The sequence below is a fragment of the Sceloporus occidentalis genome, unplaced genomic scaffold (genome assembly GCF_023333645.1).
Source record: "Sceloporus occidentalis isolate IW3139 unplaced genomic scaffold, rSceOcc1.0.p SCAF_5, whole genome shotgun sequence".
NCBI lineage: Eukaryota > Metazoa > Chordata > Lepidosauria > Squamata > Phrynosomatidae > Sceloporus > Sceloporus occidentalis.
This window is the reverse complement of record NW_028316985.1, coordinates 4,396,917-4,409,982: the sequence shown is the minus strand read 5'-3', so window position 1 is coordinate 4,409,982 and position 13,066 is coordinate 4,396,917. Positions and strand designations below refer to the sequence as shown.

Genomic DNA, 13,066 nt, shown 5'->3' with positions numbered 1-13,066 from the left:
TGAAGCCCTAAAGCTGCATGCACTTTTGTCCTAGTTTTAAAAGCTCTCTGCATGCTATCAGGTTAGATCTCTGGCAAGAACGATTTATCCTGGTAACCAACTGAGTGAGAAAGCAAGAAGAAAGAGATAGAATTGCAGATATCAGACAGGGAAAGAGAGGACCAGCATACTGGCCTAAACACAGTGGAGCTTATCAGATGGGAGACAAAATGTCCTTGTCCTGTCCTCTTTCCATTCTCATAGCATGGTCAGGACAAGATTTTCGTATGATGTTGTACTTATCCAGACATTATCCCATTCAGAAAGTGCAATTGACCACGATCACATGAAAGACTTTCAAATGGCATCACATAGATCCCATCATTGAAGCGGCATTGCCCGACATTTTGCATTAATAGAAGTTTGCGTTAATGCAATGCCACATTAATGACGGGACAATAGTGCTGCAGTCTGAAAGCCTTTTGCCATGTGATAATCTCCAGTGGCTCTTGTCTCATCTTTTTTATTCTAAGCTGAAATAGATCTAGTTATTACTTAGATAGAAGCCTTCTTAGGACTACTAGGAATCTCCAGGAAACCTATCAGGGGTAGTCATGTTGGCTATATAGCAAAGCACAATAACATTGTGTGTAGAAATGAATTGGTAATCACTGTCTCAGCCACAATTACTTTTCCCTAAGGGTTTGTCTACACTGTAGATATAATGCAGTTTGACACCACTTTACATGCTGTAGCTCTTCCTATGGACTCTTGAGAGTTGTAGTTTGACAAGGTCTTTAGCCTTCTTTGCCAAAGAATGCTGGTGCCTCACAAAACTACAAATCCCAGGATTCTGTAGGATGGAGCCATGGTAGTAAAGTGGTGTCAATCTGCACTGTTTCTACAGTGAAGATGAACCCTGAATCCCATCTGTTTGATTTTTTTTTGGGGGGGGGGGGGGAGGTGTGCTGGAGCAGAAAGCACTGGGATTTCAAGGTTTGTTTGTTTGTTTGTTTGTTTGTTTGTTTGTTTGTTTTGGTGAAAGACAGTTTTGTGTTTAGATTAGTTGGGTAAATTACCATTATTTTGGCCTCATGAGTTTGCCTTCTTGGAAACCGATATTCTGCACAAGCTGTTTTGTGAAAGCACATGCTCAAATATTGAAATGTGCTCCCCCTAAAGTCCATCTATGAAGACCCTCAACTGGATTTCTATGCCAGTTATACAGTTTAATTCCTTATTTGCTCCTCCTGAACATGCATCTTCCCATTTTTATTTCTGATTTGTTTACTTTAGTTTTGTTTAATTTTCAAGGCTTATCCTGGGCCTCACAGAACAAAGAGAATCAAGGTAAATCTTAATCTTGGGATTGTTATATTTCCATAGTCTTTATATCATATGGTATTTATACCATTAAGGAATTTTAGATTCCAGTTGGGATTCAGTGGCGGCAGCACTTACCAAGAGACTTGGTTCTGCACACTGCTAAAATGTTTGCAATTCTTAGATGAGCCATAAGTGTTTCCGATACTGCAGAAATGCTCTCTTCACATTTGGTTCTCTGGTCCCCAGGATGAACATGAAGAATCTCAGAGCATGGGCACTAGCTTGAAAAGTGTGTGTGTGTGTCTATCATTACTTACAGTCTTACAGCATGATGAAAGCTGAGACACAGTGAAAGAGCTTTCTCCATACCTTTCCGCATGATGTTGTAGCACTTCCGTTCTCCTTTAGAGTGAAGGTCGTAAAAGCATGCTTTTTGCCCAATGGATTTTTCCAGCACAACAAAAGGCAAGCTTTTATGACCGTCTCCCTTGGGAAGAGAGCAGAAGTGCTTCAACGTCATGCAGAGAGGCAAGGAGACAGCCACTTCTGTCTCTGTGCAGCTTGGCTTTATTTTGTCATGCGACGAGGCTGTTAGTTTTGGTGTTGTTTGCTTAAATGGTATTTCTTGGGCATCTGGTTGATGCTTAATGACTTCATGAGTGGCTGCCCTTTGTAACATTACCAGCACCCACCCACCTCCTGTGAGGGCCACCCTTATGTTTCATATTTTGGCCCTCAAAATCATAGCACCTAGGATAGTTATGACTTGGCAACCCTCCTCCTTCCATATTTCCAGCTTTACCGCACTGAAGAAATACAGCAGTTTGACATCACTTTAACTATCATAGTTCTGTCCTATGGAATCCTGGATTATGTGCTGTGGTGAGGTATTCAGCCTGTTCTGTCAGTGAGCTCCAGTGTCTCACCAAACTACAAATCCCAGCTTTAATTCTGCAGTGTGGATACACTTCTCTTTGCCATTAACTTTGTTTCCTAGACATTACTTTAATTTTATTTGATTGTCAAGATGATGCATGTATCCAGCACCTGCTCAGGGCTTCCCATGGCCCAGTGAAGCTTGGCAGGTAAAAAGAAATACAAATGATCTTAGTCTAGAGCTACTTGGGTCAACCAAACCCTTTTAAGACAAGGAAACAGATCTGGGATTGTTCTGAAGTGACAACAAGTCTCTGGTTTACCACTGAACTTCCCTACTAGTTCACACCCACTTTCTATCTGAAATTAAGTAAATGGTTAATCCTATTTCTGTTGGCCTCACAACTGAGGCTGCTGCCACACTGCAGAATTAATGCAGTTTGACACCACTTTAACTGGCATGGCTCCATCGTATGGAATCCTGGGATTTGTAGTTTGTTGTGGCACTGGAGGTCTCTCACAGAGAAGGCTACATATCTCACAAAACTACCAATTCCAGAATCCCGTAGCATTGAGCCCTGGTAGTTAAAGCAATGTCAAACTGCATTAATTCTGCAGTACAGGTTCAGTCTACACCTGGAGGGTGTCCTTGCTTTGGTTCTCATTGTTTTCTGTTGCTTTAAAATCTTTCTAATGGCTCAGATTGAAATATGCACTATTTATTAATGATGAGATAGAAAAGGGGGAAATGTTAAAGGAGACATTAAGACAAGTAATGTGTTTTCTCTTTAGAAGCAAGAATCAGAAACAGTGGCTGGAGAAGTTGGACCCAATCAAGGTCAAAAGGTGTGTACATTTTCTCCATGAATGCGAAAGCATGTCATTGGCATGTCTGAAATCCCTGCTCAATCATGGAAATCCACTGGGTGACTTTGGGCAAGTCACATTTTCTCGCCCTCAGGGGAAGGCAATGCCAAATCTGCTCTGAAGAAATCGGGCCAGTTAATCGGCCCTAGGAAAAGGTTGATGTAAGTCAGCGTCCACTCGAAGGCACATAACAACAACAATTGGAATATAAGTCTCCAAAGTCCCTTCTGGTGTTAGGATGGGGACGAGAATCAAGATGGATTCAACTTCGCATTGAGGATACTGGGATGGAAGCTGTACATAAACCAAGCATATTCCAGCTTCCATGCCAGCATCTTCAATGCCATAGAAAGTAGGATGTGAAATTGAATCCATCTTGATTCTGGTCTCCAGTCTGAATATTGATGAATCACAAGTTGAGCCATGTAGGGATTTCATATTGCCCTGAATCCCCCCTGGATGGTGGGTCCTTCCCCTCATTGTCATCAATGGGTATTGTGCTTTATGTTTACAAGGGGACAGATCCAGACCAGGGGGAGTGGAGAACAGTGCTATTCTCACTGAGACAGAAAACAGCAATATTACTACTGCTGATGCATTCCCATTCCCCCCAAACAATGTTAGTATGGAATTTTAGTCAGTATAGAATTCTACTTAGTGGGAAATGACCATCTTCCCTTGACATGGGATCTTTGTCTTTGCAGGGAGAAAAAGGTTCGCCTGGAAGCCCAGGCAGCAAGGGAGAAAAGGTACCTTTCAGCTACGCATGCAAATTACACATGTGCTTCTCAAGCTGATTGAATAGACTGGCAATTTTCCCCTCAATATGTCAGGGACCAGAATCACATTTCAGCCATATTATTAACATTTTTGCCTAGTGTCCTGGAAACATGGCCACAGATGAGTGGCTGATGGTTCATGCGCCAGCATTGACCTAGAGCATGTGATGACTAAGGGCCCTTAGCAAACACATGTATGAACTGGTTTTACAGAGATCCAAATATGTGTGTGGTTTTAAATTAGTCTGAAATAGTTTAACTTGTTTTAACTTGTCTTCTTTCAACTTCTTAACATGTTTAATATGTTCTTAGCTTTCCAAAATATTTTTAATTGTGTGTATTGTTTTAAATCAATCATGTTTTATTATATGCTGTCCTGAAACCGTTGCATAGAAGATGGAATATAAATATTTCATAAATATATAAGAGTGAAAATATTTGGGACCAGGATCCAAAAGAAAATACATTTCTGGACTGCAAATGTGCATTATACACAATGGCAACTATTGGCTTCTGTAGCAGTGGGGCTATGAATCTGCTTTTTGTCTTAATTTTTACTTTAGAGGAGTTAACCAAGGTCTTGAACCTGTTCTGAGGATGGGATAAAACATCTTGGGTAAGTCCTTTAGGCAAAAACCCAGAGTGGATTCACCGCCCCAGTGACATGGAAGCCATCATTTGCCCATGATTGTTGGTGTGTATTTGTGTTTTGCAACATAGCGGTATTTTAATGTATTTGAAAAGGACAGAAACATGCCCTAAGAAGATTACGTTCTAACCATTAGTTAATATGTTGGATTTAATCTTCATAATTGGTTAGAGAATTTTAATTATATGTACTGTGATTTTATTAGTCTGTAACCCCGCTTCAATCCAATTTGGAAAGGCGGGGAAACACAAATAATAATAATAATAATAATAATAATAATAATAATAATAATAATATTTCAACAAATGAGAAATCTGTAAAACAAAGAAGGGATGGTACTGGCCAATTTAATCTGATCTGGATAATAGGAAGGAAAGCAGCTAAAAAATTGTGCAATGATTTCCACATTTGTGGTTTGAGATGGAATTGAATTGGATTGTACAGGTACACCTCTGTGAAGCTTGGTGAAAAGCATGTAATGTGTACAGTCTGAGGGCAGTTTTTCTTTCTTTCTTTTTTCAGGGGCAACCTGGAGAAGCAGGAGAACCTGGCGAGAAGGTGAGCAACCAAGAAAAGACTGACCACATGCAAGTCACAACAACAATGGAAGTTCTGTCTCAAAGCTAAAACTAAGGCTGTATCCACACTGCAGAAATAATCCAGTTTGACACCACTTTAAATGCCATGGCTCAATGCTATGGAATTCTGGGATTTGTAGCTTTGTGAGACATCTTGGAGAGCTCTGGTGTCACCACAAACTACACTTCCATAGCATAGGAAGGAGTGATTTCCATGTTAATCTGTGACAGAACAATACACAGATTAACATGGCAATCACTCCTTCCAACCCAGGGTCATACACCATATATATATATATATATATATATATGTATATGTATATGTATATATATATATCTCCAATTCTCTTCCATACCAGCATTCTCTGAAGATGCCAGCCACAGATGCCGGCGAAATGTTAGAAATAAACTCTTCTAGAACATCGCCACATAGCCCGAAAACCCACAAAAAAAACCCTGAAGTGGTTTATGATTTTATTTCCAATTGCTGGAATCAAGAAGACTGGAACCTTATCTTTTGCTTTCTAAATTTTTTTCAGGGCAACAAAGGCGATGAAGGTGATGTTGGTCAAAAGGTACAGTAATGGCTTTGGTTGGGGTCAAAGCAAAGAGAGTCACAAGGAGAAAAACTGCAGTGCCCTGTTTACCCGTTTGCAGAGTTATATGAAATCAAACTGAAGATGCCCCATTGACGGGTTATCAAAAACCAAAATAAAGGAGACTTTTGTCCTAATCCGTTGTTCCAAATCCTTGGGATAGCGTGAAATTAAGCCACATACCTTCCAGATCCAAATTTGTGACAAATCACAGAGCACATTCAAGGCAAGCTATATAGGTGAAAGAAACCATGGTTATGGCAAACAGATAGGGGATGAGAGAGTGCATAGGGGCAAATTTATGCAAGCTTTGCCTTCCTGCTTTGTGATGCTGCCCTTCACAAATTGCAAATTGCTTCAAAAAGCCATTTCAACTGAGTTGTACATTTTATTTTATTTTGTTGTTGTTGTTTTCCACCAAAGATTGGTTATCTTGGCTTCTCTCAGAAACAATATTCGGCAGTAACTGTAAATGGGAAGATAACAGCAGCAGGCAGCAGAAGAGATATTTGTGAAGTGCAAGGAGGGCATTTTAAAAAAAACACAGATCCATCAAAAAGCTGGCCTATAGTTAGGGACATGACAAATGTAGTGATGAGGCAGACAATTTTTGTAAGAGGACAAAAGTCATAACTGTATCTTTCCAATGAACTTAGATGGTTAGTAATTGGATGGGAGACCACCAATGAATCCCAGGTGCCATTGGCTATATTTCAGAGGAAGGAACTGGCAAAACCACCTCTGAGCATTCCTTGCCTGAGAAAACCCTATGAAAACTGTGTTGTGAACCTCTGTGTGTGTGTGTGTAAGAGAGAGAGAGAGAGAGATGTAATGGAAGAGGATCCACTTTTGTTTTCTTATTATCTCTTTTTAAAGGGAGAGCCGGGGATCGGTTTCCGTGGGCCTGTGGGCCAAGCTGGATCTCCAGGGCAGAAGGTGAGAAGCTGGATCTCCTGGGCATAAGGCCATGTATAGATGTATCCACACTGCAGAAATAAAGCAGTTTGACACCACTTTAATTGCCATAATTCTATCCTACAGAATCTGAGGGTATTTAGTTTGGTGAGGCATCAGAGCTCTCTGACAGACCAGGATGAATATTTCACCAAACTACAAATCCCAGGATGGAGCCTTGACAGTTAAAGTGATGTCAAACTGCTTTATTTCTGCAGTGTGGATACGCTCTATGAGTCAGATTTAACTCTTTATGCAACCAACTTCATGAAGGACTTGACAGACTAGCTCCAAAACAGAAAAATGAATGAGGAGCAGAATTTGACAAACTATTCTTTTTTTGGAGTAATTTGTTCCTACTCTCATAAACTGTGATATCATAAACTAACCTGGTGGCATTACTCCTTGCAGCGATGAAAAGATGACTCCTTCCATTATTTGTTCAATTATTTTTTTGCTTTCCCATTATAGTGAGCCTTTGGTATTTGCTGGGCTTTGGTTCCAGGGCCCCCCATGGATACCAAAATCTATGGATGTTCAAGTCCCATTAGGCATAGTGAAATGGTGTTCTTTATTTTAAAAAAAATAGCAAAATCAAGGTTTGCTTTTTGGAATTTATATATTTTGGGGAATATTTTCAAGCCATGGATAGGTGAATCCGTAGATAAAGAATCCATGGATATGGAGGGCCCACTGTATTTTTGATGAAGAAGAAGAAAATACACCTTAGGATTGATTAAATAATGGCAATGCAATTTGACAGAAATTCTATCAAAATGTCTCTAAAATGCCCTCCAAAGTATTATCTGAAAATACTTAGGAGCTCCTTGTTATACCAGTAAAGTAACTTTATTTCTACACATTTTCGTATTGAAATGTGGGCTCATTAGCTGAAAAGTAACTGATTACTGACCACTCTTTTGCTTATAACTCATTACTTCCAAGCAGTGGAGTAGATCCTTGTCAATGTAGAGGTGGGTTTTTTCTGAGCTTTTGTCTGATGTTGAAAGGAACCATCCAACCCACTGAACCCTATCCCTGGAATACGTTGGACCAGCATCTTGAAAACTGGGACATCATTTGGATCGTGCCTTTAATGTTAGGACTTACACCTGGAGTAGATTCACCACTCCACTGACATGGAAGCTAGTGGCCAGCCCTGCTTCTGAGCTCTGATGATGATAATGCTTTGGCAGGAGTGGGTGGCATCAATAGACTGAGTAATTTTCATTGGAGAGAGAATGAAGACATAAAGCATAGACGGAATGGATATTCCAAAAATTATTGGGAAATTGGCTTTCTCAAGTGCGAGAGCCTTGGCACACGAGGAAACAAAGCTGAAACACAGCTGGAGAGTAGTGGTTTTCCCCATGACTTACCGCATGACATTGGTAGTGCTTGGATTCTATTCTTGGCGGAGATGGTTGTAAAAGTATGTCTTTTGTCAAATGGATTTTTCCAGCATGACACAAGACTCACTTTTACAACCAACTTCTTTGAGAAGAGAATTGAAGTGCTACAAAGTCATGCAGAGAGGCATGAAGAAAGCTGCTACTCTCCAGCTCCATTTCCGCTGTGTTTTCTCATGCGATAAGGCTCTTAGGAAACCATGATGAGGAGAGTCCTGGATAGGTGAGAATCATCACAGTTCAGGACTTACTATGTATGAAAAAGTTGCGAGATGTGTGTGTGTGTGTGTGTGAAGAACAGCATTTTCTGTGCTCAAAGTCACAATTCTGCCCAGGAAACAAGCCTCTTGTGTGGAACGCAACATGCTCTATGCAGATGACCCATGTGCATTTTTTTAAAAAGATGAGTTCCTGAATGACAATTAGTTTTTGAAAACTGTACAGTTTTCAATGACTTTCTCACACAGAAGAGGAGAATGGTTAAATTATTAGCTCTTGCCAATGAAGATGAGGTTAGGAACACTGAATCCATGTGAAAGTAGGAAAGCCGAAATTAAAAGCACACTATTTTTTTAACCCGAGAGAACACCTCTTTAGGAATCTCTAGGTCCTCCAGCACAACTCTTTGGTCAACATCCATCAGATGTTGCCCATAGAATTGTGCTGAAGAACCTACAAATGCCTAGAGAAGAGTTCTCTGTAGGAATTTGTAGGTCCTCTAGCACAACATTTGGCGGACATTGGCCATTGAGTCACTCTGGAGGATCTAGAGATTCCTAGAGAGGACATATTAATCAAATCCACAAATAATCAAAGCTGCAAAAGTCAAAGCTGCAAACTCAGATCTATATCACTACAAGTAATGATGTTTGCATCTTACCCTATAAAACGTGATGGAATAATATGGTATCTTCCTTCCAGGGTGAACCGGGGGCACTGGGAGCCCCAGGAGCACAAGGAATCCAAGGGATCCGGGGCAGTCCAGGGATCCCAGGATCCCAGGGGGAAAGAGGACCACTCGGACTACCTGGAATTCCAGGACAAAAGGTAGGTGATGATTTTGAAGGGAAGAGTCTAAAATTGGCCTTATGGTTTCAGGAATTAAATCTCACACTGGATCTCTTCATGATGCTTTAATTTGTTCTTGGACAGGATGGACAAGGGGAATTATTTTTTAATGATATCAATTGTTTTCATTATTTTAAACTTCAGTTTTATTTCTGTCTTTGCTGTTGTTGTTTGCTGTCAAGTTGTCTAAGACTTATGGTGACTCTATGAAGGAGAGACCTCCAAGTGTCATCAAATGCCCAGCCCAGGTCTTGCAGACTCCAAGCTGTGGCTTCCTTGGTTGAATTCATCCACCTGTAATGCAGTCCTTCTCTTTTCCTACTGCCTTCCACTTTTACCAAGCATTATCATATTTTACAATGAAAATGGAAACAACGTTGGGATGGTTGGAAGGCAACAGCTTGGTGACACAAATGTCCAGAGCAATGGCCTTCATTGATCTTATAAGGGTGGCTTGGCTGCCTGGAAAGTTACTTACCATCTATCAATGTCATGTGGGCAACTATCTTAGGCTAGTGAACCACATTAGATCCCCAAGAAATGTTGGAGCACTACCCCTACAAAAAAAATCAAATTTTGTTTGCCCCTAGGGACAATTTTTATCTGTGTTTCAGGGTAGGACTGAGCCACTTCAAACTCAAGAGAGGCCTTTTTTAGCCAGTCCATCTGTGTTTTTGGGACATATAACCCTATACTGGACCTAAAATGTACATGAGGAGAAAAAGTTGGCAAAAACACACACACAGAGGGAGAGAGAGAGAGAGAGAGAGAGAGAGAGAGTATATCTAGAAGATATTTGAGAGCAACACTTTTTAAAAAAACAAAATAATTTAAAATATATTTTTATTAACATATAACAGCAAAAACAACAACAAACCCACAACAACAAATATCTATTAATGTGATAAAACAATATACAAAACTAACAAACCTAAACTAAACCACCTAATCTAATCAATTACACTACTACAAATTCATCACAACAGGGAAACCGTAGCTTCCAACCTGCCTGGCAATAGTTATGTTACTCGACTATATCTACCCTCTCTTGCTGTTCAGAAATTAATCACATATCTTAAAGGTTAATAAAATCTTATACAAACCTCTACATAATAAATAAATAAATCATTTTTGAGTTCTTTAGGATCCTTGGGAGATTGCAAGTGGCCTATGGGCCACACTTTGCCAACTCTGGTCTACTGGCATCTTATCACTGGTACTGTGACACATAGGGTTTAGGTAAGCCCCATAATGCCATCATCCCCAGAGCTATTGGTTTGGACAAGCATACCCTCCATCATCTCACAGATGTAAACCAGGACATACATGGCCAACAAGATCAGAATGCGTTCAAGATGACAAATGGTATTAATAAGGAAGAACAAACAAACTAAGAGATGCTTCAGCAGTTTGCTTTAGCCTGAGCCTACAGGGAAGAACAAGACGTTGCTGTCGTCTCCTCTCCCCTCTCCCTCCTGAGTTGAATGCAAACTTTTGAACTTTCCATTGCAGTTCACAGTTTGCAGGAACTGAAGTAAGTGGTGGACAAATGGGGAAGGTGGAAGAGAAATAAACTGGGGGTGCAGCTACACTGTAGATGTAATGCAATTTGAGGCCATTTTAATTGACCTGGCTCCATCCTTTGGAATGCTGGGATTTGTAGTTTAGTGAGGCACAGTACTCTTTGGCAGAAAAGGCTAAAGACCTTGTAAACTAGAACTCCCAGGATTCAATAGGATGGCGCTACAGCACGTAAAGTGGTGCCAAACTACATTATTTTTACAATGTAGACACACCCTGGGACATTCGAAAAGCAGCTGTAAAAGGGGAACAGCAGAGGATCTGATAGGGACTTTCTATGGCAAATAAGTGGAGGGTATGGGTTTATTCCTGTTGGGGAGACAAGAGGACTAGCTTAGCCGGTGGGAACAAGAGCGAGCAGAGTTTGCTTACTTCTTCTGAGATAATTTCATATATTTTTCATGTAATATGAGCCTTTCGGTGCTGTTTCACAAAGTGACTCAAAGTGCCAGCATGGGCTGCTAAAGAGGGATATACATTCCAAGGATGAATGAGGAGAATCATGCCTATAATCAAAGCTATTTGCCTTCTGCAATTTCCATCCATCAGAAAAATGCTTAATAAATTTGGTTCCTGGGAACTTCATCTTTTGTGAGTTTTTTTTTTAAATGAAAAGCAAATGTCTAATCCCTGGTGACTGCTTGCTTCCCATATGATGGGAGAGTGAATCCACTCTGGGTTTTAGTCTGAGCTGCAAAAGAATCGGCTGAAGCTCCATTCTTTATTATTTTTATTATTTATTTTTATTATCACAAAATTCCCATCATATAAAACACCATACAAGGCTAAAATATAAACATAATGCAAACTAACTATTAGCTACTACTAAATAAACTAACTAGCAGAAACAAGGAGCATATACATGACTTCCAGCTTCCCAGATAATGGTTATATTTGACTAATAGTTCTGCTTCTTCTAATTCAAATACTGTATACATCATTTCAAACACATTGTTAAAATACTATGATTAATTTAAACACTTCTAGTTACTTATATCCACGGATTTTTTTATCCATGGATTCAAGCATCCACAGCTTGAAAATATTTTTTTTAAGTGTAAATTTCAAATGGCATATGTTGATTTTGCCATTTTATATAAGGGACACCATTTTGCTATGCCATTGTATTTAATGGGACTTGAGCATCCATGGATTTTGTTATCCACGGGGTCCCCAGCGGATAACAAGGCCCCACTGTAACTTTCTTGTTATGTTGCATTAAGTTGTTTCTGACTTATGGCAACCCTAAGGTGACCCTATCACGGGGTTTTCCTGGAGAGATTTGTTTGGAGGCAGGTTTGCCATTGCCTTCCCCTGAGGCTGAGAGAGTGTGACCTGTCCAAGGTAACCCAGTGGGTTTCCATGGCTGAGTAGGGGATCAAACCCTGGTCTCCAGAGATGCAGTGCCATGCTCTAAGCGCATTGAACAAGACTTCTACAATTGGTGTCCCACTGGAATTGATCAACATATTGCTAATCTTCCTCCGGATTTCTCAATCTCCCATCTCTCCATTTCCCAAGACCCAAATCAGTTGACAATTTTTGCCCATTTTAAAACTCACAAAGCTGTGGCTGCAGTAATCCCTCTCATGAGTGTTTGTGTCATCGTGACCTGGATTAAATGTCTGAAGCGCTTGCGGAGGACAGCCATTGCATCAGTGACCTGTAATTGTGCTCTTTCAGAATGACATTGGGAGATAATCGTTGGTTTTCAGGCTTTCCTTCTGAGATTGCTTGGTGGCCTCTGTTCCTGGCACATTCTTTTCTCCGGTGTCTGTCTGGAGGATATGGTCCTTCTGGGTTCAAGAAAGGCTTGTAGGCTCCATTTATATCGCAGTATAGTGCAGTCAGCCTTCCATATCTACCGATTCTTTATCCATAGATTCAACCATTCACGGCACGAAAATATTCCAAAAAGATATACATTCTAAAAAAGCAAACCTTGATTTTGCTCTTTTATATAAAGGACACCATTTCAACTACACCATTGTATTTAATGGGACTTGAGTGTCCATAGATTTTGGTATCCATGGAGGGTTCTGGAATCAAACCCCAGTGGGTACCAAGGGCTCACTGTATATGCTATACAACCTTCCTGGACTGGGATAACTTAGCTATAGTCACCCATAAGCTGGTCATTTCCGTATTAGACTACTGCAATGCGCCTCTACAGGGGGCTGCCCTTGAAGATGGCTCAGAAGTTACAGCTAGTGCAAAATGGAGCAACAAGAATGTTGACTGTGCTCCCATACAAACAACACAGGACTGTCAGGCCCAGTAGAAACCAAGTTCAGAAATTCAGGCTTCAGTAGCTAAAACTCATGCAAACCTTTATTCAGTAACTATAGATCCCATCCAGAGACATTCATTGTCAAAACTTAGCAACAAGCGTTAGCCATGCCTA

At 40.4% G+C, this 13,066-nt stretch overlaps 1 pseudogene; it reads left to right on the top strand.

Moving 5' to 3' along the window:
• The window catches only part of LOC149311603 (uncharacterized), a 119,889-nt pseudogene that overhangs the window by 103,289 nt on the left and 3,534 nt on the right, over positions 1-13,066 (top strand).